This window comes from Amblyomma mixtum, chromosome 3 (assembly GCF_055824585.1).
Source record: "Amblyomma mixtum isolate Tamu chromosome 3, ASM5582458v1, whole genome shotgun sequence".
Classification (NCBI taxonomy): Eukaryota; Metazoa; Arthropoda; class Arachnida; order Ixodida; family Ixodidae; genus Amblyomma; species Amblyomma mixtum.
Window position 1 is genome coordinate 113089346 of NC_143014.1, and position 27837 is coordinate 113117182.

At 46.9% G+C, this 27837-nt stretch overlaps 1 pseudogene; it reads right to left on the reverse strand.

Moving 5' to 3' along the window:
• Nucleotides 1–43: 43 nt before the first annotated feature.
• LOC149351443 (uncharacterized) lies at nucleotides 44–27567 on the reverse strand (annotated as a pseudogene).
• Nucleotides 27568–27837: the final 270 nt, after the last annotated feature.

Here is a 27837-nt window from a genome sequence, read left to right on the forward strand (position 1 = left end):
TTTGGCAGAAGCCTTGAAGAAATGGCGAAAAGCGCCATTACTCTCATAGCGGAGGCGTCAGATAATTTTCCTGCCTGAATAAAGTCTCGAAAAACAACGGAAGCACTGTTACCGGAAATAAGGCTGTTCGTGCCGGCGAGCCATTACTGTCGGCATTGGGCAGCTTCTTGCGCAGCTTTGTTGAGAAGATAGCAGCGAGGAGGAGAAGGCCCTCGTAGCTTCGCAGGTGGGGAAGTTGGTTCCATGGAAGGAAACTCTTCGTTGGACAGTGCGGGTGTGGTGGAGGCCGTCTTCTTGCGTGTACGCAGCAGAGGACCTGAGGCGTTATTCTCAGCATGGTCTTGTGATGTGAAATCGTTCCACGATGTTGAATGTGCCAATTTTCTTGAAACACAATCGTTGAATGTGGCTTGCTCTGATTGCTACCCCTTCAAAGTTAGGGTGGACACCATCGGCGGCCAGTACATGGGGTGCGGAAAGCCATTCGAGGCCCTGGTTCAAAAAGAACACGTTTTAAAAACGCCGGCAGAAGTCCCGCAGAAGTTTGTTGAGGTTACATGCCTCACGGTTGCACTCCCGAACGAAACCACCGTTGCGGTTGTCGTGACGGCTGTTCAATAGCTTCTCGGCAGAATAAGTGTTGCAGAAATTCTAGACACATGGGGTCTTTATGGCAAAATTTTCCTAGCAGGGACTTGTACTTTTCTGATGCTGCTGTGGCGCTGGTATTTTCCATGTTATTGGTTCCAACGTAAAGAATGATAGCTTTTGCCGTCGTTGGCACAAGAGTGCGTGCGACTGTGCATCGTAAATGCAACGCTCATGTACCACTCCCTCGGATGAAGATTGGTCCCACAAATGAAATCACACAAACACACACACACACACACACACACACACACACACACACACACACACACACACACACACACACACACACACACACACACACACACACACACACACACACACACACACACACACACACACACACACACACACACACACACACACACACACACACACACACATATATATATATAGGGTGAAGATCGGATGGATCCGGTAGAATATAAACGTAATTGGGTTGACACACGGTAGAAAAACAACTTTATTCTAAACGTTTCGACCAGGGTCTGGCCTTCGGCAGTCTGACGAAGGCCAGATCCTGGTCGAAACGTTAGAATAAAGTTGTTGTTTTTCTACCCTGTGTCAACCGAATATATATATATATATATATATATATATATATATATATACATACATATATATATACATATATGAGAGAAGCGAACAGTCACAAAAACCAAGAGACACAGGGGATTTTTAATTAATTTATTTATTTTGTGGTGTTGATCAATTTAGAATATTACTGAATATGTTATCGCTTAAAGCCGCCGGATCCCACCGGCGCATTGTGGTTGTTTCTTCTGCTTTTCTAATCAGTTAGCTTTAAGCGATAACATAATCAGTAATATTCTAAATTGATCAACACCACAAAATAAATAAATTAATTAAAAATCTCCTGTGTCCCTTGGTTTCTGTGGCTGTTGGCTTCTCTCATACTTATAACGAGCGCCCCACATTCCCTTTCCCTTGTTTGGTATATATATATATATATATATATATATAGCAAAAGTAATTCCTTGGGAGCTGATTGATCAATATAAGATAAATAAACCAGAAATAGAAAAAAAATTGCTGAGGCTTAACTTGGTTAACCCTGGTCAGATGCGAAGCATATTGATGGCTAGGCTTGGTAATACATGGCTTTCCTTGGTTGAATACTTGGTCATTTTAATACAACCACTAGAAGCCTTCGTCGTGGGGAAGACAACGGCATGGCTAGAGCGGAACGCCGACTAACCCCGAGACGCGCGTTTGGTGGGCGCCTGGATTGCGACGGAAGCCGCGTCCGCCTGCCCGGTGGAGCGAGCGTTTCACCTACACCGAGTGTGAACGCGCGTTCGAAATGCGCGGGAATGCCGCTCGAGGACATTCCAGTGTCTGTGCGATGGCATCGTTCTCCCTCTCCCAGCGCGTGACGGCGATCTGTCGTGACGTCATGTGTCACGTGGTATGTCACGTGGTGTGTCGTCACTGTACCACGTGGTCTGCACGGCGTGCAACCACAGCGACGGCGCGAGGTGGACCCTCATCTTCCTCTGTCGTGACGTCATGTGTCACGTGGTATGTCACGTGGTGTGACGTCACTGTACCACGTGGTGTGCACGGCGCGTAACCACGGCGAAGGGCTGTAGTGTACCTCTAGTAATATGCTTGGCATAAAACATGAGTATGTATTTCAGCCAAGGATTTATTTCAATGAAATCCTGTTATGCTTTTCAATTTATGGTGACTATATATATATATATAAATATATATATATATATATATATATATATATATATATATATATATACCAGGGGACCCAGCTAAATGTAACCAAGCTTTTAAAAAACACGGGGTGTCCTAGCCGTAGGAAACCAAATGAGGGTTATTTAGAGTCGCATGACCTAGTCTGCAGTATTTTTTTCGTTCGTCAAGGTTGACTAATTAGTCAAGCTTAATTAACTAACTTTTTAATTATTGACTTGAGGAAGAGAGTCTCAACGGAAAAGTTGTAGATCGCTTTGAGAAACAGCTTACTGAGACATTTGCAGCAAAGTAATATTTACGTAAAGTAGTTTTTTCACCGGCCTTTAACCATAATTCGCACAATAAGAAAAAGCTTTCACATGACAACTGTGCCACTTCAACGTCCCAAGGCGCGCCTTAAAGAATAAAATCAGTTTTGTTTGAAGTCCTCTCATCGATGAGACTTTGGGTGCACACCGGGGGAGAGAAATGAGCGAGCAGCTGGTCACGTGACAACTTTCTTTTAAGGCCAATAAATGAAGCTATGTGAGTCGTAACTTGACGGAAACAGCACTACTAGCGGTTTTTCGAGGTGATCTAAAACTTTTGCATTGACACTTTCTTCCTGAGGTCAGTAATTAAAAAGTTAGCTAATTAAACTGAACTAATTATGAGCTTTCAAGAGCAAAAAAATACTAAGACTAGGCCAGGCGACTATGAACAACTCAAAGTTGGTTTCAGTGGACTAGGACACTTCGCCTTTTTTTAAAGTTTGGTTACATTTAGCTGGCACACCCGGTATATATATATATATATATATATATAGTGACCAGAAATTGAAAAACATAACAGGACATATATATGCAAAGCAGAAACTATAACTATTCCCCAAGAAAGAAAGAACACCGGGCCGTCGTGTGAGCTCAAAAAACTGTCCGGCTGTCTCTATCTATCTATATATATATATATATATATATATATATATAGTGACCAGAAATTGAAAAACATAACAGGACATATATATACAAAGCAGAAACTATAACTATTCCCCAAGAAAGAAAGAACACCGGGCCGTCGTGTGAGCTCAAAAAACCGTCCGGCTGTCTCCCTCGCTGAAGCCTGCGGCTTCAGGTGTTTGAAATCCTCGTTATGTACATGCGCGGCCGAAAGCACACCGACGCTGACTTTCTCGTGCCCCTGTAGAGCCCCCGCCATAAGACCGTGAAGAAAAGTCTTTCATCTGCATACTCAGCTCGGCAGATCTCTCTAAACAATGGCAGGCCGAGCTGGAGTTAAAGTTCCTGATTGACTACAGAAAAGGCAACAACACCACAGACCCAAGAACTTTCAAGAGCGATCTGATGGTGCTCTGGCTCTTCGGTGGCATCTTATTGAGAAAACTTTTGGCACAATGTGAGAACAAACCAAGTCGCCATTCCACAGATACCGCAGCGGTGGCCTAGTCGTTTGAGCATCCGCCTCACATGCGGGAGTTGCGGGGTTCGCTCCCAGTGCCGCCGGGTACCCACTGGTGATACCATGTACAAGCTTTCCCCTTCCTGATATGCTCGGCTTCTTTAGGGTGAAATGCTTGGGAGATGGGTCTATGACCCAGTCTCCAGTAGAAGAAAAAGCCGTATGCCATGGCACTCTTTGGCTACAGATGCCCTTACGCCCTAAAAATTCATCATGATTCCACAGATCTTGCGTGCATATATCTTCAAGGTTTGCACGAACAGCCTTCCTCTGGACACCTTACGGTCGCTCGGAACGTAGCCCAAATACAAGAGAAGTATAACTGGCCGCGCTTAACAACAGGTGTTGTTCACTGTGTTAGAAGCTGCCAGGATTGAAAGAGTCCAAACACTCCAGAAAAAAAAAAATTCGGCCGGACTTCTAAACTCAATATAGCTACCAACGAGGCGTTTCCAAAAGGCCGGAATGGACCGTTTAAGTCTGTTCCCAACGTCTGCGTCCGGCAAAAATTTATTACAGTAACAACATAGTACAACAGTCGTTACTGCGAAACAAGAGCCCTTGTAACCACTGCGGCACTGGATGCCGCGCGCTTTTCGTCAACAACGTTGCGCTTTGCCACGGCGCGAGAGAAATCCTCATAACTGGTATCGGACCGGCTTTCACTGCGGAAATGACGCAAGCTGTACTACACTACGGCCACATCATTCATCGCCGGACAGCAGCGGACCATCCCCAGACGAACGGGCACACTGAGCATCTCAACAAGATGCTTGAGGACATGCTCTTGATGTAGTACGTGGACATTGAATCCAATACCTGAGACGATATTATTAAGTATGTGACGTTCGCGTAATATACTGCAGCACGTGAGACGACGCACCAACCTTTCAGTTTTGTCTGTCTAGACGATGCAACGACTATGCTCGACGCCATGCTCTTTCAAATAAAAGACGAGAATCTCAAAATCGATGTAGCTACATTCCTACCGTGTGCTGAAGAAGTTCTCCAGCTGGCAAAAACTCGAATCATGCAGCAGCAACGGCTGGACGCAAGACGCTATAGTCTGCGATGCGGTGATATATAGTTCCAACCAGGGGGTGAGCTTTGTTTATAAACGCCTATTCGACGGCGAGGTCTCAGTGACAAGCTATTGCGACGCTATTTTTGACCCTACAATGTAATTCGCCACATGGGCCGTCTGAGTTACGAGGTTCTCACCGACAGCCGCGACCAACCACTCAGACGTCGTCTGCAGCCTGAAGGGTTTCATATCGCACGGCTGAAGCTTTACTATGGAAGATAACTACCTGGACTGCATTGCCTTTGCCTTGATTTTATTTCTTTCAGTTTGCAAGCCTTCAAGCAGTTCTTTTTTGCTAGCAGTCGAGGCGATAGTCTTTTCCAGCATGAATAACACACCGTGTAACGTTCTGTGTCGCGCCTCTCGTCATTTTTCTCGAACATGCGAATGGAACACGCTGATGAACGAGCGGCCAGCAGGTGCCGCTACGTGCGACAGAAGCGCAGTCACACTCGATATAGATAGCGTGGAGAAATCCCGCGCTGTCTCAGTTTTTCGCAGAATTTTGTAGCGTTCTGCGCATCACCGCCGCTGCCCTATTCTTTTAGTCTTTGTTGAGCACAAGTTGACTTAACAAACGTGATGGGTTCCTTATTTCTCCGATCGCCTAGCTATTCCCGGTGACATCTACTTTGCCAGCTATGAAAATAGCAAGAGTTGAAGATCCGCTTACCGGTCTGGCTGTGAAATAAAAAAGAAGCTTTTCGCGGGTTCCAAAGTTACATATTTGTTTGTTTCGCTTGGCATTGTAAAATATAAGCTGAAATGGTCTATTTTAGAGGTACAATTTGTTAAATTACGCCTAAATGGGCATCAGGTGATAAGAACGAGTTAATATCACTACGGATCTTCTGAAAACACAAAACGTTTTCGTAGAAAATCATTGTTGTTAAAATAAATGCTGCTGAGATGGAAAATCGGGCATGCCAATATTTTAAATGGATGCTAAGATGAGAGAAATTGCAACCTGTGAATGTTAATACTCTTTAGAAAGCTTCTAAAGACATCGTCAGGCGCTTAGCTTAAGAGGTTTTAGAAGAACGGCCTGAAGAACGTCTCATGATTATTTCTTTTTTTTTCTGAGCTATTGTGAATCCACTTGAATCGTTGACAACCAGTACGGATCCTTGCGCTGGAATCGAACGCAAACCGAGCCTGAGAAAGTGCTCTTGGTCCAAGTGGCTCCAGGTGATCTTATGTGCGTGGAAGCAACCATAAAGTTTTGGTGCTCTGTGTGCGCTAGTCGCCTGTGCTGAAATGCCACAACACTTTAACATCTGGGACTTCAGATCAAAGAAAGAGAACGGCGCGGAATTACTCCGTACAGTGCACAGTGAATAAGCGCCTTTCCAGTTGCTTATGCTGAAACATCCGAGATTACTAGAGTCTGAAAACTGGAGAGAGAACGGCTGGAGTAACTCTGCTTTACTACCTTCCGAAGGTCCCACCTCCGTCTCACAGGAGGCGAAGGTTACCCTGTAATTTAATTAGTAGATTTTGTCCATATGCCTTTTTTGTACCGTTTGCATATGTTCAGAAGGACTTCCAAAGGTGGTCGAACACTTTTTCCCGTGATCTCGCAAGCCCTTGTCCCCTGTATTAAGTAAGGTGCAGCACCTTCGTTGTTCGCCACAATAACGGAATACTTTCTGTTTTGTGGCCCTTCATCAAGACCGTCGACAGGTCGAGGCGGAGAATTATTCGGAAGGGGGATTGCCGTTAGAATGCTGTCCCGGTGTCTCACGTCTCGCAAATGCATGTAGTACTTTCTCCTGCTGAACCCAACGCAGCTGTTTTTTCTTCTTAGAGTTCATAATCGTCAGTGAGACGGCATTGTATGCACCGCTCTAAGCCCACCAGGGTCATGAAGCACGTGCATGGTTCTTAGCAATTACAACCAGTAATAACACTACGACACTCCCCCCCCCTCCCCCTAATGTGAAAGCTTTAGTCCACTGACTGCACTCTTAAAACCAGGCAACTCTCAACTTAATTTCGCGTATATTTTAGGCCAGTCTTGTGGAAAAAATTGCAGGTAGCTTGATTGTCATGCCCTTTTAAAGAGCTACAGACACAGAATTTCGAACGCAAATGATATGATTTAATGAATGTAAAGGTTGTTTCACATCATGTGACGCGCACGGTAAATATGGCCCTGTCGCATTGTGGTGAGGACGTCAATCGCAGCCACTATTTCGCATGCTAGCGACCTCAGTCGGAACGGCGCGAGTGGCCTTTCATTGGCATGAAATTCCTCGGCGAATAAAAGTATAAAACATCTTATCATGCGTTTATTTAGAAATGGTGACCACTTTTAGTGAGCTGTTATGCATTGCTGAGTTCGATGAAACACTTCGTGTCCCTTAAATCTCTAGCTGGGATATGTTGTCATTTGACAAGTGTCCTATTGGCTGGACACCCGTGCTTCGTCTGTGGCAGCTCACAGCAAGATGCGCAACCGGAAGCCTCTCGCTGCTGTTCCAGACGTAAGGGCAGCTCTTCCGACAGCGATGGCGATAAGGCTTCCGTGACGCAGCACTTCTACCAGCGACGGATATTCACCATCAGGCAAAGACAGCCCCGCTTGAACCGGGCGCTACATTCGGTGGCAGCTACATGTGGCGTCAACAAGTCCGAAGCCGAATTCTCAAAACTGCACGCTTGTAGCAATGGTCTCTGACTGTGACTTCCGTCGGCATGTGACTTCTCATGTGGCATGTGAAGTCTGTGACTTCCGTCGGCATGATTGTCGTCCACGACGATCCTAAATCTTCATCAAGCCTCAGGAGCTAAGTGAAGAAGTAGGCGGTTGAATGTGCAAATACGTAGCTCCTGTACATGAGCACTTCCGTACATCTACTGTAGGTTAGCCTTTGTCCTCACTTTTCCAGGCCTTTTTGCATTTAGGAGTTACGTAAGGGCTCCACTGTAAGGCTTAGAAGCAAACCCCATCGCCTGGTTAGTATTATCAAAGGCGTTACCACACTTTCCATCCAACGCGTAGGACAGAATAAAAAAAAAGGCTATGGACGAGTGGTAACACATTTCGATAATAATACTGATTCCTCGTACGGATTCCTGGTATGCTAGTATGTTTTCTTTCTTTATGAGTATTTTGAGAATTCGATGTAGAGAGAGTTCCTGCGCGGGTTCTTCTAGAGCATGTGCTACTCCCCTAATTCACTGTGGCTTACAGAGGGTACGAAAACGCTTGCAAAAGGAATTCAACATGCGACAAGCATTGCGCTTTCTTGTAAAGAATGTTGGACTAACATTTTGCTGGCAGCGAAGCTTCTGTTCGTTGCAATAGCATGTAGTAGGGCCCAAATACACGTAGCTTTCTCATTTATTCAGCAGCATACAATTGTAGCATTGTCGCATTTCTTCCACAAAACAAACGCGACAGATTTGAATGCCCATTGTCTTTGTGGTGGCGTTACGTGTTGCGCGACCATGTGCCAGGTTCTGTGCTTGAAGCTCACGTAGTACGCCGATTAAATAATATCTGCTAATATTTTTTAGTCCCTCTATTAGTTTCGTCTCGGTTTCTGAGGTGGATACTTTAGTTATCAGCTATGACCACTCTTCTCTATCTCCTAGAGCAGGGTGCCAAACCTTCTTCCGATTAACCTTCCTATCATTTTTAACACACACCTCTCTCTTCCTATGCTAGGCGTGGCTTTCTTTTGAGAAGGCGGATGGATGATGCGGAATAAGTGCAGTTCATCGTCATCATCATGAGCCTGACTTCGCCAACTGCAAGACAAAGGCCTCACCCATGTCTATCCAATTGTCTTGCGGAAGCTGCGGCCACCCGATCCCGGCAAACTTCTTACCCCATCCGCTCACCTAAGTTTCTGCCACTCCCTGCTACGCCTCCCTTCATTTGAAATACAGTCATCATCATCATCAGCCTGACTACGCCCACTGCAGGGCCAATGCCTCTCCTGTGTCTCTCCAATCAACCCTGTCTAAGCCAGCTGCGGCCACCGTATCCCCGCAAGCTCCGTAATCTGACCCGCACATCTAACTTTCTGCCGCACCCTCCGACGCTTTTCTTCTATTTAAATCCATTCCGTTACCCTTAAGGAATAGCAGCTATCTTGCCTTCGCATTACGTGTGCTGCCCAAGCCCATTTCTGACTCCTGATTTCGACTAGGATGTCATTAATCCGCATTTGTTCCCTCACCCACTTTGTCCGCTTCGGTCTTTTAACGTTACACCTATAATTTTTCTTTCCATAGCTCGCTGCGGTGTCCTTTTAAGCTGACCACTTCGTTAGCCTCCACGTTTCTGCCACACAGGTGAGCATCGATCAGATAAAGCTGTTGTATACTTTTCTCTTGAGGGATAGTGGTAAACTGCCATTCATGATCTGAGAGGACCTGCCGTACGAGCTCCACCCCATTCTTATTCTTCTAGTTATTTCCCTCTCATGATCTGGATCAGCGGTCACTACCTGCTCTGAGTAGTATTTGCTTACCTCTCCCATCACCTCGCTACCAACTGTCAACCGTTGTTCCCTTGCCAGACTGTTGAACATCACTTTGGTTTTCTGCATGTCAATTAGAGCCGCTGTTCTGTTCTTCCTGTCTAACTCCCTGATCATGCATTGCAGTTCATCTCCTGAGTGGCTTAGCAAGGCAAATTCATCAGCGAATCACAGATTACTTAGGTATTCCCTACTAACTCTTATGCTCACCTGTTCCCAATCCGGGCCTCGGAATACCTCCTGCAAACAGGCTGTGGATCGCATTGTCGAGATCGTGTCTTCCTGTATGACACCGTTCGTTATTCGAATTTCATTGCTGTCTTTATGGAGGACTATGGTAGTGGTGCAGGCGTTATCGATATATGACTCTGGGCAGTGGCGGCAGTACAGGCGAAGCACGTCCTAAAAGGCCACCTCTGTATTAGAGATCTGCCGATAGCCAGGAGAGAAGGTCGGAGACGGCTTATCACCGGACTACGCGTATCCACCGCCAGCCCTTGCTGTCAGCCCTGTGCAGCTAAGTTGGAGCGTCATCGCAGCTTGAAGCACGTGACTTTCGAGCAGCGCAGCCCCGGACCGCTATAAAAGAAGGAACCAGCGGCGTTCTCGGCACTCTGGGCAGTGACGGCAGTACAGACGGAGCACGTCCTAAAAGGCCACCTCTGTATTACAGGTCTGTGGCCACATCTTTTCTTGGAATCATTTTGCGCTTACCTTTGTTCATGTGCTGCCACCGCATTGCCCTTCTTTGTAGCGAAGAATGAGTGGAGATGAGGAAGATTGCTGCTTTGAGTGTGGTTTGCCGATTGGTGACGATGCCTACATAACCTGCAAAGAATTTTCTCATTTCTATCATTCGGGAAACTGCGCTGGTATCTCTGAGAAAACTTTGAAATCAAAAGGTGAAGCAACTCGAAGGCAGTGGCGTTGTCCGCAATGCCAAGGAGCTAAACAAAAAATCGCAGCCGATAACATGAACATTGTTGCGATAGCGGAGCTGCAAGCCGACGTAAAGAGCATGAAAGACACCGTCAGTGCCTTCGAGAAAAGCATGCAGTTGCTATCTGATAAGTACGACACAGTGTTGGCTAGGATGGCACAACAAGAAAAAGACATGAAGGTAGTCCAAGAGCGTGTTGAAACACTTGAAAAGAACGAGACCAGTGAACAAATAAAAAGTATAAAGAAAGACGTCGATGAACTGGAATGGCAAAACAGAAAGCTGAATCTCAAAATTCATGGCATACAGAAGACAGAACACGAAGATCTTCATCTTAAAGTTAACACACTTGCTGCCTCGCTTGGCCTTCCCGAACTGAAAGACAGTGATGTCGTTGCAATGCATCGTCTGCCCTCAAAAACTGATAAAACCCCAGGGGTAATTGTTCGCTTCGCCCAGCAATCTGTGAGGGAACGGTGGTTCGAAAAACGCAAGCAACTAAAGGAGGAGAATTCATCGACGTACATTCAGGCAAACCTAACCAAACAAACACGTTCATTACTGTGGCTAACGAAGCAATGGGCGAAAGAAAAAACTTCAAATTTGTTTGGCACAGCAGCGGCAAAATTCTTGTCAGGCGTATCGAAGGAGACTCGGCTCTGGTAGTGAGGTCAAAGGACGATTTGACAGCTATTGCTTAGGAGACAAAAGCTTCGGCAGACTGCGGTCTTTGCTTTCATGTATACTATTCTTAGCGACTTAAGTAAGCACCTCGGAAAAGGATATTTATCTGACATCAAATATAATCATATAAATGCACAATCAGCAAAAAATAAGCATGTACCATTACATGTACTTTTTGGCCAGCTCGGCTGTCATTTTGATGTGATTATGCTAACCGAAACATGGTATAAAGACGAAGATGTTTTTACTCTGCCAGGCTACAATGTTTTCTACCTAAATCGTCCAACGCGGCGTGGAGGCGGTGTATCATTATTAGTGAAAAAGACATACAGATGCGACATTATCGAAGCCCTCACCCGTAGTGGCACCGACTGTGAAGTACTATCTGTTTATTTGAACGGTTATCTTGTCTCGGTAGTTTACCGTCCTCCAAGCTATAGTATTCCAAACTTTCTCAAGCACCTTGAGTATATTTTTGAGTACAGCAGAATTAATAAATTAAAAGTAGTCTGTGGCGGCGATATTAATATAGATATGCTCGTATATTCATCAATGGCAAATGAAACAAAATGGCTTTTCGAAAGTTTCGGCCTAATGAACGCTATTAGTATGCCTTCGAGGGTAACTGCTGAATCTGAAACATTAATTGACATCTTTCTTACTTGCTCAACCACCGCAAATACAAAAGCTGGAGTATTGTCCTGTGATCTCAGTGACCACCTTCCAATATTCATGGCTATTCTGGATCACGGTGATGAATCTCAATCTCCAATGTTCGTGCAAAGTATTTCACCTCAAAAGCTCGAACGTTTTCGGAAGGAAGTATTAAATTTGTCCTGGAGTAATGTATTTAGCACGGATGATCCTAATGATTCCTTTGACAGATTTCTTTCACTGTTCACAGCAATATGCGCAAAGTATTTTCCGAAAAAGAATACAAAAAGCCACGAAAAATTAGAAAGCCGTGCATTAATAAAGATCTTCTGAAGAAAATTAAAGTTACGTACTCTATGTACGCTAAATTTCTTACAGAGCGTGATCCTGAGCGATTAAAAGAATTCAAACAGTATCGTAATCGACTTAACAAGGAAATTAAGCGTGCCAGGACAGAATACTTCAATAATGTATTTATGACAGGTTTGGACTCAGCAGCAACATGGAAAAAAATAAATACACTCTTCGGAACCGGAGAGTCCCAAATTCCAGTCACTGAGCGAAATATTGATGGAAAAATTGTAACTGGAAGGGAACTGGCAAGTACTTTCAATGACTACTTAGTAAATCTGCCTTTTTCATTAGTCGTTGATGACAATGCACACTAAGCGACTAATAAGTGTGGGCAATCAATTTTCTTATACCCTGTAGCAGAATCTGAGGTTCAAACAGTAAATTTGAAATTAAAAAACACTACTTCTCTTGATGTTTTTGATATCCAAGTTCGACCAGTGAAATTTGTCGCGGACATTATTGCCAGACCTTTAACTTATATCTTTAATCTTTGTTTTAATGCTGGCCTCTTTCGTCGTGAGTTACAGATTTCTAGAGTCAATATCCTTTATAAGAAAGGTGATAAGAACAACCGAGACAACTACCGGCCTATTTCAATATTGCCTATTTTCTCAAAGGTTTTAGAGAGTCTTCTTTCTCGATTTGCGTCATTTACAGACAAACACAGTTTATTAACCGACTCGCAATTTGTATATAGAATTACATCGCTCAACTGAACTTGTCCTATTAAATCAAAGAGAATACATCCTAGAAAATTTTGAACAAAATAACTTTGTGTTAGGAATATTTGTGGATTTCAGTAAGGCCTTTGATTCCTTAAATCGCAACTTACTTTTGAAAAAGTTAGAATTGTATGGTATACGTGGTGTCGCACTTAATATGATGGAGTCTTACTTTGAGAACCGTAAACAGTACGTATCTCTAAATAACTGGGTTTCATCGACTAAAACAACATCATTTGGTGTACCACAAGGCAGTATTTTGGGGCCTTTTCTTTTTAACATTTTCATAAATGATATCACACAAATTGATCAGTCTGCAAGGTATATAATCTACGCTGATGATATCAGTTTATTTATTGCAGATAGTGATATTGACCCTCTTTTCCACTGTGGCAACCAAGTTTTATCTAAGTTAACCGATTGGTCTTTTAGTAATGGACTAACCATTAATATTAAGAAAACAAAAGCTGTAGTTTTCAGATCAAAAGGAAACTGGAACAAGGTCATTATCTCTCCTTAAATGGAAAACCCATAGATATCGTTAGTAACTTCAAAACTCTAGGAATTATATTTTCGGAGCAGATGCTGTAGGACTTGCAATTCGACTTCATAACAACTAAACTAGCTCGCACCACAGGTTTGCTTTATCGCCATCGCGACGTACTTCCATTTAACATCAGACTTTTGCTATACCACACACTTTTCCTGTCCACTGTACGTTACTGTTTCCTCGTGTGGAGAAATAGTACATGCAAAAATATTGCAAAAACTTGGTCGCGCTCAAAAGAAAATTTTAAGAATTATTACAAACTCACCTCCAATATGTTCATCTATTGCACTTCTTAAAGAACTTAACTCAATAAACATGGAACACTATTATGATTTCTGTTTATGCAAGGCCCTAGTGAAAGATAAAAAACAAAGTAACTTCCTCTCACAGTTAGCAAACATAGGTCAGAACATTCACCCATATCACACACGACACACAGAACTCTGGGAAGTTCCCTCATCGCGAACAAACTATGGAATGCAAATGTTGTGTAATATAATTCCAAGACTGTTAAATGATCTTAATAAAGGCCATAATATGCATGAACATATTAGAAACCTTGACGTTCTGTACAGTTGATTTTATTTATGGTATATGAATTCTGATGAATGCAGTTAATGTGTATATGTGTGTGTGAAAGTGGTGCGTATTATGCCGACATTTTTTTACACGGCAATGAAAAATTGCCACTCTCTGGTTTCTAAAATTTGCATATTATTACAGTATCTATAGAGTTGTCATGTGTTTTGATATTAATTGTTATCTAATTACTCTAATGGCTTTACAAAATATGTAATTCCTAATGTTTCGCGCATGAACTGTGTCTGCCCTTGTCCATATATAATAGGGGGTGCGAGCTTGTCAAGCTGCCCGTAAGGCAGCTTTTTTCTCTCGCCCCCTCATGTCCTTTCAGTACATGAAATAAATGAAATGAAATGAAATCTAGTATTTTCCCATAAGACTCTTCTACACCCTGATTCCGCAATGTCTGCGAGACTGCTGAGGTTTCCATTCAGTCAAATGGTTTCCCATAATCAAAGAAGGCCGTATTTAAGGGTTATATTCTGCTCATTTCTTTATCACTCCATTGATAGCGTGAATATGGTCTATTGTCGAGTATCCTTCACAAAAGCCTTCCTGATCATTTGGTTGATTGAAGTCTACGGTTGTCTGGATTCTATTCGCGATTACCTTAGTAAATACTGTAACGTACTTGCTGACGAAGGGGGGCTTTAATAGCAGGCACGAAAGGGAAGGCCAAGCAAGCTGGGGCAACAACAGCGACGGACTCCACACGGCGCGAGCCCTACTTCGTCGTCGTCGCCCTGCTTCGTATGCGCCACCTGGCAATACTAGGTGACATTATTCCCCCCTTATGAAAAAAAAACAGAGCGCTGTCGCTGTCGACGTAAGGGTGAAACAAAAAAAAAAAACAAGCAAACTGCCGCAACTGAAGCGCGCGAAAACATCAGCACGGTTGCGTCACCGTGTATAGTACGGCTTAAGCCGCACAACGTGCACAGTGTCAGAGTCGGGCTGTCGGCGTCGCGGTTGCGCAGCACCGTCCGGAACCACTTCATAGTTAACCTCACTCACACGCCGTACCACTCTGTAAGGGCCAAAATAGCGGGAGAGCAGTTTCTCACACAAGCCTTGGCGACGTACAGGAGTCCACACCCAGACTTGGTCACCGGGTTTGTAGTCAACCTGTCGGTGGCGAAGGTTGTAACGGCGCGCATCCGAGCTCTGCTGTTGCCCGATGTGCACGCGGGCCAGCTGACGGGCTTCTTCAGCACGTTGGGCAAACTGTTGGGCGTCTGGGGCGAGTTGGTCATCCTCTGGGCACGGGAGCATGGCATCAAGCATGCTCTGGACTTCGCGTCCGTACACAAGGCGAAACGGGGAGAAGCGCGTAGTTTCCTGCAGGGCGGTGTTGTAGGCAAAGGTGGCATACGGCAGGACCTCATCCCAAGTTTTGTGTTGAACATCTACGTACATGGACAACATGTCCACAAGGGTCCTGTTTAATCGTTCGGTCAAGCCATTGCTCTGCGGATGGTAGGCCGTGGTCTTGCGGTGTGTTGTGCAGCTCAGCCGAAAGATGTGGTCGATTAGTTGCGCTGTAAACGGTCCCTCTGTCTGTAATCACGTGCGAAGGAGCGCCATGTCGCAGGACGATGTTGTGCATGAAAAACTCTGCGACTTCTGAAGCTGTGCCACGAGGGATCGCCTTGGTCTCGGCGTAGCGAGTCAAATAGTCGGTAGCAACTATGATCCACTTATTGCCGCCCTGCGACAAGGGGAAAGGGCCGAGGAGGTCCATGCCGATCTGGTCAAACGGAGCGCGAGGGGCAGTAACGGGCCTGAGAAAACCCGCCGGCTTAAGTGGTGGCGTTTTCCGGCGCTGGCATTCTCGGCAGCTTTTAACGTATCGTTTGACATCAGCAGAAAGTCCAGGCCAGTAATACATGTTCCGCACTCTGACGAGCGTACGTGAAAAGCCTAAGTGGCCAGACGTGGGCTCATCGTGGCAGGCGAAAAGAACGTCAGATCGGAGGTCGGCTGGAATGACGAGAAGGTAAGGTCTATCGTTGCCTCTCGAGTTCTTCTTGTACAAGAGACCTTGCCGCAAACAGAAGGAGCCAAGACGTCGAGAGAAGTGGCGAGGTATAACCGTATCACTACCTTCAAGGGCGTCAATGAGAGGGCGAAGGTCCGAGTCCGCCCTCTGCCGAGTCAGTAGGTCGGAGGCGGTGAGAGTTCCAAGGAAGCCGCTGTCGTCATCGGGCGCTGCGTCGGCAGGATCAACTGGTGCACGCGACAGTGTGTCGGCGTCTTCGTGTCTGCGGCCGGACTTGTAAACAATAGTAATGTCAAATTCCTGGAGCCGTAAGCTCCAGCGTGCCAGGCGTCCAGATGGGTCTCGCAAATTTGCCAGCCAGCATAGGCAGTGGTGATCGGTGACTACTTTGAATGGGCGGCCGTAAAGATAAGGGCGAAACTTCATGGTGGCCCACACGACCGCAAGACATTCTTTTTCAGACGTGGAGTAATTGCTCTCGGCGCGGGAGAGAGTACGGCTAGCATAGGCGATAACCCTCTTAAGGCTGTCTTGGTGTTGAACAAGGACCGCGCCAAGACCGATGTTACTGGCGTTGGTGTGGACCTCGGTATCGGCATCTTCGTCGAAGTGCGCAAGAACGGGAGGTGTTTGAAGGCGCTGGCGGAGCGTAGAGAAAGCGGTCTGTTGCTCAGTGGTCCAGACAAAGGAGGTGGTATTCCTGGTGAGGCGCGTCAACGGCTCAGCAATCGTGGAAAAGTCCGCAATAAAGCGCCGATAATACGCACAGAGACCCAGGAAGCGCTGGACAGCTTTCTTGTCGGTCGGAACGGGAAAACGTGCGACGGCGGCGGTCTTTTCGGGGTCCGGCCGCACTCCCTCAGCGCTCACAACGTGATCCAGAAATTTGAGCTCTTCGTAACCGAAATGACACTTCTGGGGCTTCAGGGTAAGGTCTGCCGAGCGGAGGGCTTCGAGGACAGCCCGCAGGCGCTGGAGATGTTGGTCAAACGTTTCCGAAAAAACTACGACGTCGTCCAAGTAAACAAGACAGCTTTGCCACTTGAGGCCTGTGAGGACGGTGTCCATCATCCGTTGGAACGTAGCCGGGGCGGAGCACAAACCGAAAGGAAGCACTTTAAATTCATAGAGGCCATCTGGAGTCACAAAGGCGGTTTTTTCGCGGTCCCGTTCGTCTACTTCAATTTGCCAATAGCCGCTCTTTAAGTCAATGGATGAGAAGTACTTAGCGCGCCGTAATCTATCCAGCGAGTCGTCAATGCGCGGCAACGGGTAGACGTCCTTTTTGGTCACACTGTTCAGTTTGCGATAGTCGACACAAAACCGGAGAGTGCCGTCCTTCTTCTTAACAAGGACCACAGGTGAAGACGACGGGCTTTGGGAAGGTTGAACAATGCCATCGTCAAGCATTTCCTGAACTTGAGTTTGGATAACCGCCCGTTCTTTAGCAGAAACACGATAAGGCTGCTGTCGTATAGGGCGAGCGTCGTCATAGGTGATGATGCGGTGCTGCGTGATGGGTGTTTGACGAACCTTCGAGGAGGAAGCGAAGCACGACTTGTATTCCTTCAGCAGCTGTTCCAAAGCCAGGCGTTGCTCCCGAGACAGGTGGCAGTTTATGTCGACGTTTTCAAGGGAAGGTTCGTCAGTGCCGGCTGCCGCGGACGCAAAACAAACGGGAATATCGGTAACAGGTTCGGCAGAAGCGATAGCCGTTCCTGCAAAAAGGTGCCGGTACTCATTAGAAAAATTAATGACCAGGACCGCAGACCGGCCACCACGAAGCGTCAGTAGACTGCGAGCGGCGCAGATGCCTTGAGTAAGCAGGAGTGAACAGTTAGCCTCGGCGACTGCTTCTGCGTCATGCAAGTCGTTGCAAGTGACTTCAACCAAAACACTGCTCCGTGGCGGCAACGTGACACTGTCTGCAGAAACACGAAGGGCGGCACTGCGGTGGCAAGATTCGGCGAGGTGGGTCGCTTTACTGGTCGAAAAGGTGATGATTCGTCGGCGGAGGTCGATGACAGCACCATACTTCCGCAGAAAGTCAATCCCGATAATGAGATCGCGGGAGCTATTGCACAGAACTACACAACTGACGACGAACGTAGATCCCTGAATCTGAACGCGAGCCGTGCAAATACCCTTTGGAGTAACGAGATGACCACCGGCAGTACGGAGATGCACTACAGAACAAGGCGTAAGCACTTTTTTTAGAAGAGTCGCCAATTTATCACTCATAATTGAATAGTCGGCCCCGGTGTCCACTAATGCACTGACTCTGTGACCGTCGAGAAGAACAGGTATGTCCAAGGAAACGCAGCTGTCTTGGTCAGATGACGGTACTATCTGTTCACGGTCGGAGCGTAGCGGCGGCGGCGGGAGGTCTTCAGCGCAGCGACTCCCAGCGACCTCGCCCCCGAAGGTCGCTGGTCTCAGTTTTCCCGGCGAGGGCTCGGCGAGCGACCCTGTACTGCTCGCGGGGAGCTGTGCGGGTTCGGGGAAGAGCGCCGCGGAGAAGATGAGCGCGGCTGATGCGGCGCACGGCCTGAAAGTCGCTGTTCCGCGAGGAAATCTTCAATGGCTGGAGGCCGGTGGCCAAACCGGGGTCTGGGCGAATCGGCTCGAAAGCCCTGCAGACCGAGGCATCGATAAGAGCAATTGCGGTAGAGATGGCCTGGTTCTCCGCAGTGAAAGCAGAGTGGCCGGTTGTCAGGTGTGCGCCAGACATCGGCCTTCCGCAAGTGCACTCGGCGATCGTCGAAATACGGGACTGGTGGAACTGGGGACAGCGGTGCAGGAGGCGTTACTGGAATCGGCGGTGGCGAAGCTGCAGCCGGGCGTCTCGCAACTTCGGCATAGGTGGGGCGGCTGTAGTCTCCCGGCAGAGGTGGTGTTTCGACGGTAGGACCCCTGAACGCCTGTTGCACCTCCTCGCGAACAAGAGCGGAAATCGAACCAAGTGCAGACTGCGAAGGGCTGCAAAACTTGAGGACCTCTTCACGCACGATGGTGCGAATCAGTTCGCGCAAATCGTCAGGGTGGCTCCCGGCGGTGGCAAACGATTCGGTGACTACAGCAGCATGCACGGGCCGGTTGTAAGTCGCAGAACGTTGTTGAAGAACCTTTTCCATCGTCGCGGCCTCGGCAAGGAATGCAGCGACGGTCGATGGTGGGCTGCGCACGAGGCCTGCAAAGAGCTGTTCTTTGACGCCACGCATGAGTTGGCGCACCATTTTCTCTTCGGGCATGGCCGGGTCAGCTCGCCGGAAGAGCCGAGTCATATCCTCCACGTACATGGCTACAGACTCATTCGGCATTTGAATACGAGACTGCAAAGCCCGTTCAGCCCGTTCTTGGCGATCCGTGCTGGTGTAGGTCTCCAGCAGGCGTCGGCGGATCTCATGCCATGATGTTAGCGCATCTTCTCGGTTCTCGTACCACGTACGTGCCCCATCCTCCAGGCTAAAGAAGACGTTTCGAAGCTTGGCTGCGTCGTCCCACTGGTTGAACGAGGCCACGCGTTCAAACTCGACCAGCCAGTCTTCGACGTCTTCGAGCTGACTGCCATGGAATGGTTTGGGCAGTCGCGGATTCTGCAAGGTATAGTAGGCTGCAGCTGGCATAACAGGTCGATGGGTGGGTGCTCTTGCAGACTCCAAAAGCCCGTGTTCGGGAGGTAGGCCTTGGTTTCTCCGGCTAGCACGGTGCACAGGGGTGTCCAGCAGCGAAGGACTGGAGCCCAGGGTATGCGGAGGAGTATTAGACATATACAGGGATCTTACCCAGCGCATACACCAGACTGTAACGTACTTGCTGACGAAGGGGGGCTTTAATAGCAGGCACGAAAGGGAAGGCCAAGCAAGCTGGGGCAACAACAGCGACGGACTCCACACGGCGCGAGCCCTACTTCGTCGTCGTCGCCCTGCTTCGTATGCGCCACCTGGCAATACTAGGTGGCAATACCTTGTAGGCAACGGACAGTAAGCTGATTGTCCGTAATTTTTCAATTCCTTGGCGTCCCGTTTCTTATGGATAAAGGTGATGTTAGCGGAATGGAAGTTAGGTGAGGTTTTCAGCCTGAACCGAACAGACATATGATGACTCAAGTTCTAAGCGGCGCACCATTTTGGCGAAGGGATCGTGCTGAGCGATTGTTGGCGTCTGTCAAGGCCATAGTGTCGGCTGGTTCTAATATCACGCGGCTGCTTCTACCGAGACACCGAATTTGATAATGCCACGTTCAAAACGGTGAAAAAACTACTGATTTGTAGTGGCAACGCCTGAACATCAAGGCATGCGATCAACCATCCCTCTTCCCCAGATCAGGGTAGCAAACCGGAACACCCTTCTGGTAGGCTACCAATGATAACAACAAGGGTGTTTGCCTTCCCTAATGCCTCCCCTCTTCATCTTTATCTCTCCCCCTCTGTCTATCAGATGCTCACGATCCGTTTGCACCTCTTCCCCTCGCCACTTTTCGAGTATGAATCTTTCTACCGTCATTAGGTTGATTACCTGAAAGTTTCCTCTGAGCCTTAAATAACCGGCTTTGTGTTCTCGTTTCCAGAAGTCCGTGTTTGCGAGAACTTCTTAATGGAATACATCGATTACCACATATTTCTCAGTTGCCGGGGCGTGGGGAACTGAATCTGCATTTTTCTATAGCCCCATAGCAACAGATCACGCGCTTTTGTCTTGCTCGCATGGGGCGCGGCACTTTGTTCTGCCAGCAAAACAACGCACAATGGTCATTGTTCTTGCTGGCTGGAGCCTGCTTGGCCGTTCATTCTTCCGGAAATGATGACTCCCTGGGCAGAGGCTAATTCACGTCCATCCATTGCGATGCCTTTTTTTTTTAAATGATCGATGTACCTCCTAACAGCTGCGTTATAGCGCCGCATAACAGAGAAGGAGCGAGTACAGACGAATTTACCGTGGTCATTTCACCAGGGCGGCGTACAATGGCACAAAGTATGGTGACATCTGAAATTAAGTTTTCGTATTAGCAGTCCATGTTTTGGTTTTGCCATGTCAGAAGGGGAATGTCTAGCGGGAAGCTTAGAAGAATTGGTTGTATTTTCGTGTTTTTATACCTGGCGCGAAGCTCGCGCGTCACCAGCTAAAGCCTCTAGCCCAACATAGGCTACGTAAATATTATAATCAATTGCTTCACTATGAGGATGCATTTTTAAGCCATGTTCATTACGGCTTTGATTAGTGAAGAATTATGAATATTAATATTTATCACGCTGAAGTTGCCACACGGCATAAAACGTGTTGTCAGTAAGGAACGTTATGATTGGTTTATGGTTTGGTTTGGTTTATTGGGGTTTAACGTCCCAAAGCGACTGAGGCTATGAGAGACGCCGTAGTGAAGGGCTCCAGAAACTTCGACCACCTGGGGTTCTTTAACGTGCACTGACATCGCACAGCACACGGGCCTCTAGAATTTTGCCTTCATCGAAATTCAGCCGCCGCGGCCGGGATCGAACCCGCGTCTTTCGGGTCAGCAGCCGAGTGCCGTAACCACTGAGCCACCACGGCGGGGTGGAACGTTATGAAACGTTAGTGAAGAATGACCTACGTTATTGTAGCACTAATTAGCATGAGGCTGAAATTGGCTTCTCTAAGTCATGAGAAATAACGTTGTATGGCCCAAACAAGTATCCGTTATATAAACAGACTTCCTTCAACAAGTGTTGTTAAAATCTCTGGAACTCATCGTTATAGGAATATAATGTGGTTATACAAAAACAGCTACGTCTGTGGCGCTTGACAAATGGAGAAAAATTGTACTTAGGCCTCCAATAAAATAATTTTTCCTCCTTATGAATGTCACAAAACTTTCTGAGCAGCCGGAAAGCAGACGCAGCCCGAAACCTAGGAATAAAATATGTCCTCCGATATTGTACTTCCTTAGTACAGGTCTCCCGCTGTTTAAGGAATGATACTATCTTTGCGGAATAAAATTCCCTCGAAGAACCTTTTTCAGGTAAACGGCACATATGATTTCGCACTTCGTTCCCTTCAGGTATCAAGTTCGCTGGATTGCTTGCTTGATTAGCCATTCATTTCATGCTATAAATTCGAGCGTGTATGTAAAGAGCTACGCATAAAAAACTAGCGTTCAGTTTGTAACATAAACGCCTGATTGTTTTTAAGCACCACCACTATTTTACTTAACCTGACCTCAAAGAAAATTGCTTGCAAAGTAGTATAATCAACAAAAGCTCGCATGCGATACTTTTTCTACAATTAAGCGCAATAATTTTCAGCTTAAAGTAAAATTGTATGACGCTAATTCGACATTTTCCAGCTTTGTGGTCGAAAGGACTGAACAATACAGCAAAAGACAAACAGCCTGTTACAAATTTAGGCTTGCCATGCCGTTTAAAGGCCTACCTAACAGAAATTTTAATTAGGCTAATTTGGCACTCGTTACAGAGAGCAGTCGGTTTCAAGAGTACATGGCCCACAGCTCCGATGGCAGGAGAGGCTGCGGGGCCGCATTCGACGCTGCTATCTCCGTTGCGCTAGGGTGCCTCGATGCGCGTACGTAGGGCGCACGCTGCGAGGGGAGACCTAGTGACGACAAACTGCGCCCTTACTCACGCGCGGCCACGTAGAGCGCTTGATAAATTTCGTGCGCAGCGCTCGTCTGTTGGGGTACTGGCGACCGCTACGAAGCAGGGCGGATGGATGCTCGCGCGTCTTGACGCGCGCCGAGGGTGGCGTACGGCGCACGTGGATCGAGGCGCACAAAAAATGCGCTCTCGCTCTTCCGCGCTCTCTAGTCGCGCTTAGGCTCCCAGTGCATCGCCTAGTGGCGCTGCTGCTCCTGATATGCAGCGGCACCTGTGGAAGAAAAGTAAAAATTGGGACATTGACCGATGCGCTTCCTGCTTTCGCCGCAATATTCTCTCGAGCATCCGGAGGAAATTCTTCCAAAGTATACTTCACTCTTAAAGGTGCACTGAAGAGGAATTTGAACTTGTCTTTTTGCCGCGGCAACTCGATCTACACGTTCCGAGCTTTCTTAGAAACTGCGATTTACTGCCCTGTGTGGCCGATTTCCCCAATTAAATCGAATTAACGTCCGGCTCCCGCCTTTCTTTTTTTAATTCTGCCTCGTACGGTGGGCGGAGCCGACCAACGCGTGGGGCGCCTTTCATCCAGTCCCGTGGCGGCTTGCCGCTCTGCCATCGGCGGAGTAATACGTAGTAGTCCGTAGTAGCAAATAGTCTGCGCGTTTTTATATTTCTTCGGGCTTATTTTGCGGCTATGTTATCTGCGAATGAAACTATTTGTTCATGGAAACCTAAAAAACAAAATAAAGCGAAAGCAAAGCCTCCACGGGACTGGGTGAAAGGCGCTCCACGCGTTGGTCGACTCCGCTCACCGTACGAGGCAGAATTCAAAAAAAAAAAAAGGCGGGAGCCGGACGTTAATTCGTTTTAATTGGGGAAATCGGCCACACAGGGCAATAAGTCACTGTTTCTAAGAATGCTAGGAACGTGTGGATCGAGTTCCCGCGGCAAAAAGACATGTTCAAAATCCTCTTCAGTGCACCTTTAAGGCATGTGGCGAAAGTGCACCTGCATGAAATCTTTTACCCAGTGTGCCCATGATGACGTCAGTGGGGAGGGAAGGCTGTGGCTGGATGAGGGCAGGTATGAATTGAATACCCTCATTCTTTCAAACTATTCACGATACTCTAACACTTCTGCCTTAAAGTTTCAATTACAACTTCCTTCTCTTGCTTCCTGTCGCCGAATTTCAGGTCTCTACCTTTATCATAGTTTGTTTTCATTGTTCACCCCGTCACAGCCGGTACCTCGAACACCTCACGCAGGCCATCCTAACAACATCAGACCGCATCTTGGCCGCACGACAGCATTACAAAAGTCTTTTTTTTTTTTTGTGCACACAACTCACGAATGGAATGACCTTCCCAGTGGCCTAGCGCTAGCTCCTGGTCCTGCTAAATTCAAGACTGCCAACGAGGAAGCCATATCATATTCATGGTTACCACGCAACAGCCATTGTTAACCGCCGTTAATGCGCCTGCCCGTCAAGTAATGTGGCGCCTGGGAACCCTTGAGGTTCAAATAAATAAATAAATATTGTAAAAAGTTGGACTGTTTGCAAAAATCATCTGAAATTTTTTAAGGACCCGATGCCCACCAGAAGCTGTGTGAGATTGTACAAGTCCCATCGCTCCTGAAGGTCATACCGAAGCTATCTGCAAAGGAGCAGGAATTTGATAGTGAGGCTTTGCTCAGTCTAATAATCCTGTTAGCAACCAAACACTTTTCGCTACAGTGATGCTGGAATGCGAGCCAGTTTAATGCAGTGCTTCATTCACTGGTGCAACTGACAGCGTCACGTCGCAATACCCTGCATTAACACGAATTTTACAACCCAATGTATTGCAAAATGATTCTCTTTACTGGGCCATGTATAATACAACGTATTTATTACTGCGGCCGCCGCCCAATATGCACTGTTGCACTTTTTTTTTGTTTTAATGATACAATGACCTTTTTTTTTGCAACTCCATTTGCTAATGAAGTTTCTTGCAGACACCTCATAGCGACACTGCTATATAATGAAAATCAAGAGCGCGACCAGCCGGTCCGAGCTTATGGGCAAAAACGGTTTACAAGGAGATTCCGGAAGCGCCGAAATAAAGCGGCCATTCTTTAAAATGGGAAGGTAGAGCAATTGTAGGGTAAGCGCTCACCATTATGCATTGCGACAATTGTATTTGCTCAAGATACACTTCAACCTTAACCCAGCCGGGAATTTGTAACCAGCAGATGTTAGTGAGTTGCGACATCGCGACTCCTTGACAACATGTGGGCTCGGCCCACTTACATCTAACCGTGCGTGGTGCTTGTCTGTGTCCGGGCAATAGGGGATAGTGCTGGTTGAGCCGACGCCGAGTATTTGGACCATTCAAGCTCTTCGGCGGAGGCAACACACCACTTTGGGACCCTCTTCTCTAGATGGCACCCTCGGGGCTGACCCGACCGGGAGAAATCAGCAGATGCCTTTTCTTGTTCTCCTCTCCATCTTTTACTTTTCTATGTTCTTTCTTACGGCTGTACTGTCTCGTCCTCCCTTCTTGTTTTTTGCTATTTCCAGGCGACTAGGGTGAACCTCGTGTCGATAAGTTCTCGGAGTTACGTCATATTTGGTTATAAGTCGAGCCCACTTATAGCGGCCAAATATATAACGAACACTCGCTTATTACAAATGAGGGTGATGCTGCTGTCAAAATGTGCATTACACCAATGGCAATGCACTTCAATGCCACGAACAACTTTGGCAGCACCACTCAGTTATACGAACGAGAAAGCTACGGAAACTATACCACGCAGCTGAGAAACTCGCGTTTCTAGCCAGCGTCCAGACTGATAAGTGTCTCTCAGTCCCTACAACACCACCCAGGAATGAACTCGGCCTAAAAGGCGGTATATAAACTGTAGGCAACCGTCGTCCAAGCGCGCGGCGATCACTTATAGTGTAAATCATTCCGCTCATGTGTGCCAACTGGGCAAAGCGTCTAGCGTAGGAGAAGCGTGGTTGGCGTGGGAGAGGGGCACCGTCGAAACCGAAGCTACTGTGCCAGGTCAGGGGTTAACCATTGGGAGGGATTTCAGAAGTTTTAATGCCTTGCTGAAAATAGTCCCCGACCGACTGGAATGTGATTAAGAAGGCCGGCCTGTCGCCAGCTGCCGTTAACGCTTCAACGGCGATTAGTAATATCGCGTCCCTAAAGCCGAGTGTGGGCAGCATCGGTTTCGGCTCGAGAACATGATCGCGATAGAGAGCCTGGAAAACGCCGCGATATGGTCTGGTTTGAAGGAAGAGACACAAATAAATTGTTTTTTTTTTTTTTCAAAGAAATAAACGATGCTTTCGTCGGACTTAGCTCTTTTTGCAGTAACTTCAGAAGTCCATTTACTACGAACCTCGGATACAGCGAACGCCGTTCGTATAACAGTCAGGTTCGTTATAAGTGTGCTCAGCTGTAGTTGGAGGGTACAGCTGGCGTGGGCAAGGCTTTCTCTTTGTATGTTACTTCGCTGGCCATCCCCTCGTTGGGCTCCATGGTGGGCGGCTGGCACCTCAGCCGAACAAAAAAACATTTTAATCTATTAGCATGATGGAATCTTCCTCTTCAGGGTGCTTTGGGAGCCGTATATCGTCCGACGAGCGACAGACCACAAGCAGCGGAGAACTAAGAATATTACGGGCTAGCGAAACAACACTAAAAGGAACAACAGGACAGACGCGGCAGTAGCTCGGCCGGAACAAAATACAAAACTGGCACTACAGCGCAGCCCTGTGCTGAAAGGCTGTCTCCTAGATGGAAGAACGAAGAAACGATCAGCGTATATTGTAAACAGAAGTGAACACGGCAGCGGAAAGCGTCAGGGAGCTTGCCAAAGCGTTCGTCATTGGCGGGTTTAAATAGGGCCTTCACTCCGAGGCGGAAGGTCTGGTGAGGGGGAGGGAGGCGTGAATTGGGAAGGGTGTTAGTATGGGAAAGGTGAATCCTGTCCAGGCGTTATGGATTGTTAAGACGGTTAACTGGGTGACCTTCAAAACTGTGAAAACAAATACGCCAGCTGAGGAGAACGGAATCAGTCTACTTTGTGTTTGCAAAAAAAAAAAAACATCTACTTGCCCTTTATCTACCATTAAAAATACTATATCGCTATTAGCAGAGCAGAGAATAGGCGAAACCACTAACGGAATGGCTGCACGAACACACGAACAACGCCACGGCCGGGCTCGAACCCGCATTTTGTGTCAGCATTTCTTAACGATGTTTTCACTGCTTCAGTGTATATTACAACCTTTGTGAGATAAAACCTTATTTTTTTGGCACATAAAGGCGTTTAGCAATAACAACTGCATAGCAATACTCTAGTTTTTTAGGTTTGATCATACTTGGCTTTCTGTGATGCTATACGTGATTACGGCGACAATAATTGGCTGTAAATAGTCGTGACTTGCTTCTTTGCAACAGTACGTTATCCGCAAGGCAGGTGATGCTCATATTTAGATAACTTCTGTTCTGTTTATTTTGTGCATGTATGTTACTTGTGGGCTCATCTTGTAAATCAACAGAATTGCCTGGAGTGCTCTCCATGTTCAAGTAATCGTGCGCATGTGCTTAAATGCTCATTAGCGCTTGATCCCACAATTTAGGAAATTGAAGCATAGTTATCGTGGCTTGTATCTGTGCTTTCTTCAAGAAAATAAAGAGTTATCATTCAGTATTGCCGGCTCTGCTTCGAATGCTGCTGTTTTGCTCCCAGTTCTCTAAACTAGAAAATACGGGTTGGGAGGTCTGGCTTGTGCCTCCATGGTACATCGGCGGGCCATTCGTTCGGCGATTTTGGTTAAAATTCCTATGAATGGCTTGGCTAAATTTCTCACCTCTAATTTCTGGTAGTGCTGTCGCTCTGAGAGGAGCAGTGCGCCGTTTTGTCGACAAAGCCGAAACGTATGTTTTACATGCCCATTATTCGAGATGTAAGAGCCCGGTGGCCTGCACAACACAAACATATCGGGCATTTCTGGTTTTAATAATGAAGTGTCGTCGGAGAAAAAAAGCAGATACGGCGCTGTACCCAGTCAATTCGAGACCCATGTGGGCGGTTCTTGCCGCTGAGCACGCCGTGGTACGTATTCATACGTGCGCGTGTTGAACTGCTTCCTTTGAAAATGAACAAACATGAAAGCGTTTACGGCAGATGGAGCTTACGCCGTTCATACTTGAGGCCGAATACATGTAACATAAGGATTACCATCCGCATTTACGCGACGTTAGAGGCCTGAACGCGCAAGATATTCGAGTAATAAATTATTTTAAAAGCAGACAAGACGTAGTTTTGGTGGCATTTTATAGATTATTATTCAA